At 41.0% G+C, this 8,303-nt stretch overlaps 1 pseudogene; it reads right to left on the bottom strand.

The window, feature by feature from the left end:
* Positions 1–619: 619 nt before the first annotated feature.
* LOC118721917 lies at positions 620–5,816 on the bottom strand (annotated as a pseudogene).
* Positions 5,817–8,303: the final 2,487 nt, after the last annotated feature.

Below are 8,303 nucleotides of genomic sequence, written 5' to 3' on the forward strand. Positions count from 1 at the left end.
ATCAAATGTAGATGAGAATAGCAACTGAAGCTCTTACATTGTTGGTGGGAGTGTAAAAAGTACTATCAGCCAAAACCAGTTTGACTCAGTGGATAGAGTGTCAGCCTGCGGTTTGATTCCAGTCAATGGAATGTACCTTGGTTGCGGGTACATCTCCAGGGTGGGGTGTACAGAAGGCGGCTGATGGATGTCTCTATCTCATCCATATTTCTAACTCTCTATCCTTCTTCCTTCCTCTCTGTAAAAAAAATCAATAAAATATATGGGGGGGAAAGTACAATCACTTGCTGAAGCCGGTTTGGCTCAGTGGATAGAGCATCGGTCTGCAGACTGAAGGGTCCCAGGTTCGATTCCGGTCAAGGCATGTACCTTGGTTGAGGGTACATCCCCGGTGGGGGGTGTGCAGGAGGCAGCTGATTGATGTTTCTCTCTCACCGATGTTTCTGGCTCTGTATCTCTCTCCCTTCCTCTCTGTAAAAAAAAAAAAAATCAATAAAATATATATATATTTTTTTAAAAAGTACAATCACTTTGAAAAAAGTTTTAGCTATTTATTTCTTCTTCTTCTTCTTTTTTTTTTTTTTTTTTGCAGTTTTGTAACTTTATTCGATCCTCAGCATTAGTTCTCATCCACATTAACGGTCTGTAAGAGGTAAAGGTACAATGTATACAGCTTGTTTGGTGAATCTTCATTATCATTACGTTTTCTGGACCAACGTACCCAGATAGGACATCAGACAGCTCTGTTCAACCCGGTGTCAGTGCGCATGTCTGGAGTCCCTAACTCCTTCAAGGCAAACTTCTGGATCTCCCTGAATGCCTGAGGGGCACGCTTCCTGAAAGCCCTGCCGAGAATGCGCTTTGAATGAGGATGGTGTCCTCCCTGGTCTCCACCTCGTTCATGGCTGGGCGGCCTTTCATCTCGCCACCTTCATTTGCGGGAGCCACCGACCCTGGCAAATCGGAAAGAAAGAGCCTGGGTTATTCTTGGCTATTTCTTAAAAGTTCAATATTCACTTACCATACCATCCACAAATTCCACTCCTACGTGGTTATGCATTAATGAAGTTCATTTTTTTTTTTAGTTGAAAGATTGGCAATAGCAAGGGTTTCAGGATGTGGAGCAACCAGAACTACGTATAAAATACACAACCACTTTATTTTTTATTTTTATTTTTTAAAATATATTTTATTTATTTTTTACAGAGAGGAAGGGAGAGGGATAGAAAGTTAGAAACATCAATGAGAGAGAGTCATCAATCAGCTGCCTCTTGCCCAACTCCCACTGGGGATGTGCCCGTAACCAAGGTACATGCCCTTGACCAGGGACCTTTCAGTCTGCAGCTCTATCCACTGAGCGAAACTGGTTTCAGCAATACAACCACTTTAGAAGACTGTCTATTTCTTATGAATTTATCATCCCATAATCCACTCCTAGGAATTTATACCAAGAGTAATGAAAACATATATTTACACCAACACTTGGACACAAATGCTCATGATGGCTTTATTCTTTTCTTTTCCTTTATTTTTTTTATTATTATTTTTTTAAACATCGATCAGCTACCTCCTGCACACCCCCTACTGGAGATGTACCCGCAACCAAGGTACACGCCCTTGACCAGAATTGAACCTGGGATCTTTCAGTCCGAAGGCTGATGCTCTATCCACTGAGCCAAACCAGTTTCGGCTCTATTCTTTTTTTTTTAAGTTTTATTTTTTAATTACAGTTTGCATTCAGTATTATTTTGTATTAGTTTCAAGTGTACAGCATAGTAGTTAAACAGTCAGACTTACCAGGCAGGGGAGATACCATGATCATGATGATTTAATTCTTAATGGTCCTAAACTGAAATCCAAATTTCCCAATGATAGGAAATGGAAAAATAAACAGTCTATTAGTACTCAGCAATAAAAAGGAATAAACCATGACGTACAGAACATGTATAATTCTCAAAAAACGTTTGCTGAGCAAAATAAGCCAGATGCAAAAGCGTACAGAGTGCTATTATCATATATTACTAGAGTGAAACTCCACTAAAAACAAAACTAATCTATTGTGATAGAAGGTAGGTCAGTGGTTGCTTGGGCCTAGGGACACAAGGGAATTTTTTCAGGTGATATGAATGTCCTGTATCTTGATTGTTGTGGTAGTTAAACCTGATGCCCATGTTCATCAAGACTCATTGAACTGTATATGCATTTTATTGTGCATAAATCACATCAATAAAGTTTATTTTATTTTTTATAAAACATTTTTACTGATTTCAGAGAGCAAGGGAGAGGAAGAGAGAGAGAGACATCAATGATGAGAATCATTGATTGGCTGCCTTCTGCATGCCCCCATTGGGGATTGAGCCCGAAACCCAGGCATGTCTCCTTGACCGGACTTGAACCTGGGACTTTTCAGTCCAAAGGCTGGCACCCTATCCACTGAGCCAAACCAGCTAGGGCAATAAAGTTTATTTTCAAAGCATTTGGAAGCCACTGATCTCATGTGCCTATGGGAAATAATAGTTAGAATTATAGCATTTTGTTAAATACTATCAATGAACAGAAGAAGCAAATATATGTTGCTAATATAGTCAGATAAAGTTTAATAAAAATTTAAGACGAAACAGTAATACATAAACATGGTTATAAAATATATAGTACAGAAGGGATTATAATGAAAATAAATATCCCTTTCCCCTCTTCTCTCCCAACCTCAGTAATTTCCCCCAGAGGTACCCACTTTTAATATTTTAACCCCTTCTCCTCATTTTCCTCAAAGAAGTGGAGTATAAACTGCTAGATATGGATGAAAGACATTTAATTGTGATATAAACCAAGAGGACCAGTAACTTAAGCTGAAGGCTGCTGATCTCTCCACATGGCGACAGCAGCTTCTCTGGTTTGTATGAGATACTTCCACATTCTGGAGTTCTCAAATTCCCCAAAGTACATTTTTGTTTATAATTTGAAAGCCACCTGATGGCCAAACCCTAAATGTTTTAAATAAAAATCTTTGTAATGGAAACAAATTCTAATTAAAACATCCCTTAGGAAATGCCAAATCTGCAAGTTCCAGGAATGAGGGAAATAAGAGAGAGAAGTTCTGTTCATTATTGTGTAACTTGTTGGGATGCCATCCATAGTTTGTTTTTTGAGAAGCTATTGAAATAGGAAAATCTTTATAGGGGAAAGGAAACCCTTCTTCAGTTCTTTTTTTTTTTTTTTTAGAAAGTGATCTTAAAAGAAGTAAAATGTAAATGAAAATATTATGTGTATAAGGAGCATGTACTCATATTTGCCTTTAAAATAGAGAACACTGAATTGTGGATGTAAAGCTGCCTCACTGCAGTGGCTTATATAGTAGGCTTCATTTGTGCATTCATTAGCAACTATTTTGAAGCCCCTTTTTGGAGCCAGGAACTGGCTTGGGGAACCAGAGATAAAAAGACACTGTCCTGTTCCCACAGTGTGGCTGAAAGGTTGAGTGTTCAACCATGAACCAAGAAGTCAGGGTTCAATTCCTGGTCAAGGCACATGTCCAGATTGTGGACTCCATCCCAGTAGAGGATGTTCAGGAGGCAGCTGATCAATGTCTCTCATCGATATTTCTATCTCTCAAACCCTCTCCCTTTCTTCCTCTCTAAAATCAATAAAATTAAATTTAAAAAAATAAGGGTTGACGATTATTCCACTTAACGCTGGTAGTCTTGGTCCAGCATCTGGAAGGGTTCAGCCCTCTGGAGAAGGGGCTATGCGTAAATTAATCAAGAGTCCAGCCAAGCCAAGACCGGTTTGGCTCAATGGATAGAGCGTCAGCCTGGGGACTTCGATTCTGGTCAAGGGCATGTACCTTGGTTGCGGGTATATCCCCAGTAGGGGGTGTGCAAGAGGCAGCTGATAGATGACTCTTTCTCATCGATGTTTCTAACTCTATCTCTCTCCCTTCCTCTCTGTACAAAATCAATAAAATATATTAAAAAAAAAAAAAGAGTCCAGCCAAAACCGGTTTGGCTCAGTGGTAGAGCATTGGTCTGTGGACTGAAAGGTCCCGGGTTTGATTCCGGTCAGGGGCATGTACATTGGTTGCAGGCACATCCCCAGTAGGGGGTGTGCAGGAGGCAGCTGGTCGATGTTTCTTTCTCATCGACATTTCTAGCTTTCTATCTCTCTCCCTTCCTCTCTGTAAAAATCAATAAAATATATTTAAAAAAAGAGTCCAGAGATGAAACATAATTTTGAAAGGTATTATAGGGAGTCAGGGGAGCTTGGCTGAAGAAACCAAGTTTTCTTTGTCTCAGGACCCCTTGCTTTTTTATTAACACAATTTGTCCTAAGGCAAGGTGGAGATATACACATCAAAGGGTAGGATTAGGTAGAAAATCCATTGTCAGATTGGAAGAATTACCTCCAGCAGTTTGGCCAGGAGGAGGCAATAACATGCAGATTAAGATGCTCTGAGCTGTCTGGCAGCAAGCAAGCAATTCATGAGTCCTTTTCAGGTTTGGGGAAATGCCTTTCAGCCATTCCCAGCAAGCGATAACATGTGACTCAGCCCTTGTTGAGTCCCCAAGTTGCATCAACCTTTCGATGAAACTCTTACAATTATGACATGCTGGAATTGGCTTTCAGCACCCACATTGTGTACACCCTATTAAAAAAAGAGAAGAAGAAAAAAAAAAAGACACAGTCCCTCTTCTCAAAAAACTTAGTCTAGTTGGAGACATATACAAAAAATTAAAATAGAAACAATAGTTAGGTTCAGGGTGTACCGAGTATTGTTTAGAAGGATCAGGGCCAGACAGGGAAGGTAGAGTAGCCTTGGAGAGGATAAAGCACTTGGCCTATAACTGAGGTGTGTGTCAATAGGCTTCTTTTTTTTCTTTTTTTTCTTTTTTTTTTAAATATATTTTATTGATTTTGTACAGAGAGGAAGGGAGAGAGATAGAGAGTTAGAAACATCGATGAGAGAGAGTCATCGATCAGCTGCCTCTTGCACACCCCCTACTGGGGATATGCCCGCAACCAAGGTACATGCCCTTGACCGGGATCGAACCCGGGACCTTTCAGTCCCCAAGCCGACGCTCTATCCATTGAGCCAAACCGGTTTTGGCTCAATAGGCTTCTTAAGAGATAGAGTAAAGGTGTGTTTTGGGTAAGACTGTGGTTGACAAACTGAGGCTCGTGAGTAGTTATCTACTCACAACTTGGAAGTTATATTTGAGTATTATTAGTTACCTTATACATATTATGTGCTGCTCTAACTGTTTATATACATTATCTCATTTTTAAAAATATATATATTTTATTGATTTTTTACAGAGAGTAAGAGAGATGGACAGAGAGCTAGAAACATCGATGAGAGAGAATCATCGATCAGCTGCCTCCAGCACACTCACTACTGGGGATGTGCCCGCAACCAAGGTACATGCCCTTGACCGGAATTGAACCCCGGGACCTTTCAGTCCTCAGGCCGACGCTCTATCCACTGAGCCAAACTGGTTTTGGCGGTGCTTGTGTTTTTACTGGTGGGTTTTGTGACTGTCATTCTCATGCGTGTGCTTTGGAATGACCTGGCTTGGTACAACTTGGATGAGGAGACAACCTCTGCAGGTTTTGGTGATGACTTTGACCAAGGTGACAATGGCTTGAAAATCATCCACACAGATGTCTTCCATTTCCCTCCATACCATGGTCTGCTCTGCGCTGTGCTTGCTGTGGGTGCCCAGGTCCTGGCCCTTGGCATTATTTCCAGTTGTCGGGGGAGGATTACCACTGGTGGTGGTGATCTTACTGTGTGTTGGCTCCACTGGGCTCTTCATCATCCTCTACTCAGTCTTCAACATGTCAGGGCCGGTACAGACAGTGGAGTTCTTTGGCTACTCCTTACTCACTGGTTACATCTTCATCCTCATGCTGAGCACCATCTCCTTTTTTTTTCTTCCCTGCTTCCTCGTCCCAGAGCCACCAGTTCGCAGCCGTGCTGATCCAAAGACGACTCCAGAAATGTAGATTTTAGATCGTCCTGATTTACATTGGAGGATGGACTAAAATGATGACAAGAATAGAATGAAGCTAACTTGGATAAAAACTCTTACTTTGATTCAAATGGGAGATGGTGAATGCTTGAATTTGATCAGGATACAGAAGTTGTTAACATGGAGAGGAATAAATAAATGAACAAGATTTAATCTACTACATACTATAATCTCTCTTTTTAATCTTCATTTAGTCTTTGTTCTATAAGGAGCTTTATTAATGTTTACCACTGGTTCTAATGCCAATGACTCTTTGTCATTTTGATCGGCTCCAACTCTTCCTCTAGTAGATTCATTATCAGGGGCTCAGAGGAACAATATTCCTTGACTACTTTCATGATGTAAAAATTTATCTGTGCTCTTTATATATAAAGGTTAGTTTTGCTAGATATGAAATCCTTGATTTGTATTTTCTTTCCTTGAGTATCTTAAATATGTTATTCCATTTCCTTCTGGCATAAAATGTTGCCAGTGAATCAAAATATACAAATCTAATTTTATTTCAAATTTTATGTCATGTAGTCCTGTATAGACTCTTCAAAGATTTCTTTTCTTTTCTTTTTTTTTTTTTAAGCCATATAATTTTACAAGGTTATATTTTTGTGTTGGTCATTCTGTATCACAATTTTTAAGATGTACAATGTGCTTTTTCAATATGTAGTTTTAAGAAGTTTTTTTACATGTTAGGAAAACTTTTTTGAATTACATTTTTAGTATTTATTCTTTTTTCTGTTTTTATGCTGTAAGGACATCTGTTTTCCATGTGTCGAATTTTCTTTGCCTGTCTTCAATATTTGCAACTTTCTCTCAAATTCTTTAGTTTTCTTCATTTCTTTTTTATTCGAAGAATGCTCTTCCTTTTCATCTTCTTTTTCTTACACAGTGTTCATTTGCTCTTGGGTTCATCCTCATCTATATATATAAAAGCCTAAGTGACTGATCCCACAACTGGAAGACCAGATGACTGGCCAGTAACTATGATGCTCACTGACCACCAGGGGGCAACGCTTGACCCAGGAGCTGCCCCTGGTGGTCACTGCACTCCCATAGTGGGAGCATTGCTCAGCTGACCAATGGGCACCAGACACCAGGCTCATAGCTGGCTGGCAAGCACAGCTGCGGGTCTCTCCTCAATCTGGACTGGGACCAGGATTGGCACCAGCATCCAGACTGACTGGGAGCAAGCCTGTGGCTGCTTTTTTGGTGCCATGCTAGGAGTGAGGCTTTGATGACAAACAGCAGCTGCATGGTCATGGGCACGCCAGTATCACCCTAGGATGGGCGCAGTGGGCTGGGATGAGCAGGAGTGGTGTGGCTCCCGGCCTGGGCCCGGCTTCTCCCCTGCTGCCTGCAGCTTCACACACTACTTTGTGTGGGATTGACCAGGACAATGGGCTGGAGCCCCACAAGCTGGTGGGTAAGGCTGAGCTGTGGCGGTACAAGGGTCCACTGATCCCAGCAGGTCAGGCCAAGGGACCTCACTGGTGCACAAACTCGTGCACTGGGCCTCTAGTAATAATAATAATAATAATAACAACAACAACAACAACAACAACAACAACCACTGGAGCTGCCGAAACCGGTTTGGCTCAGTGGATAGAGCATTGGTCTTTGGACTGAAAGGTCCCAGGATCGATTCTGGTCAAGGGCATGTACCTTGATTGCAGGCACATCCCCAGTAGGGGGTGTGCAAGAGGCAGCTGGTCGATGATTCTCTCTCATCAATATTTCTAACTCTCTATCCTTCTCTCTTCCTCTCTGTAAAAAAAAAATCAATAAAATATGTTTAAAAAAATACTGGAGCTTCCTTCATGGGTTTACTCTATCTTTCAGATCACTTGTTCCGAAGGAAGTCAGCTGCTATGTTGGGAGAATACTCAGGCAGCCGGTGGAGAGGTCAACCTGGCAAAGAACTGAGGACTCCAGCCAACATCCTATGAGGAACTATGTCCTGCCAGCAACATTCGTGAGTTTGGAAGTGCATCCTTCCCAGTCAAGCCTGCAGATGATTGCTGGCCCAGCGTGACTGAAACATCATAAGAGACTGAACCAGAACTACCCAGCTAAACGGATCCTGGCTTCCTGATCCTCAGAAACCGTGAGATAAATGTTTGCTGCTTTAAGTGCTAAGTTTGGGAGTAATTTCCTACATTTATGAACAAATGATCCCACTTTGTAGGCCTATGTTTTGCTGACTTCAGTGATGGTTTTTCAACATTTTATTATAGGAAATTTCAAATATGCAACAAAATCATAGGATTTTACAGTGAACAG

The sequence above is a fragment of the Pipistrellus kuhlii genome, unplaced genomic scaffold, assembly GCF_014108245.1.
Source record: "Pipistrellus kuhlii isolate mPipKuh1 unplaced genomic scaffold, mPipKuh1.p scaffold_m20_p_1, whole genome shotgun sequence".
In the NCBI taxonomy this organism is placed as follows: domain Eukaryota; kingdom Metazoa; phylum Chordata; class Mammalia; order Chiroptera; family Vespertilionidae; genus Pipistrellus; species Pipistrellus kuhlii.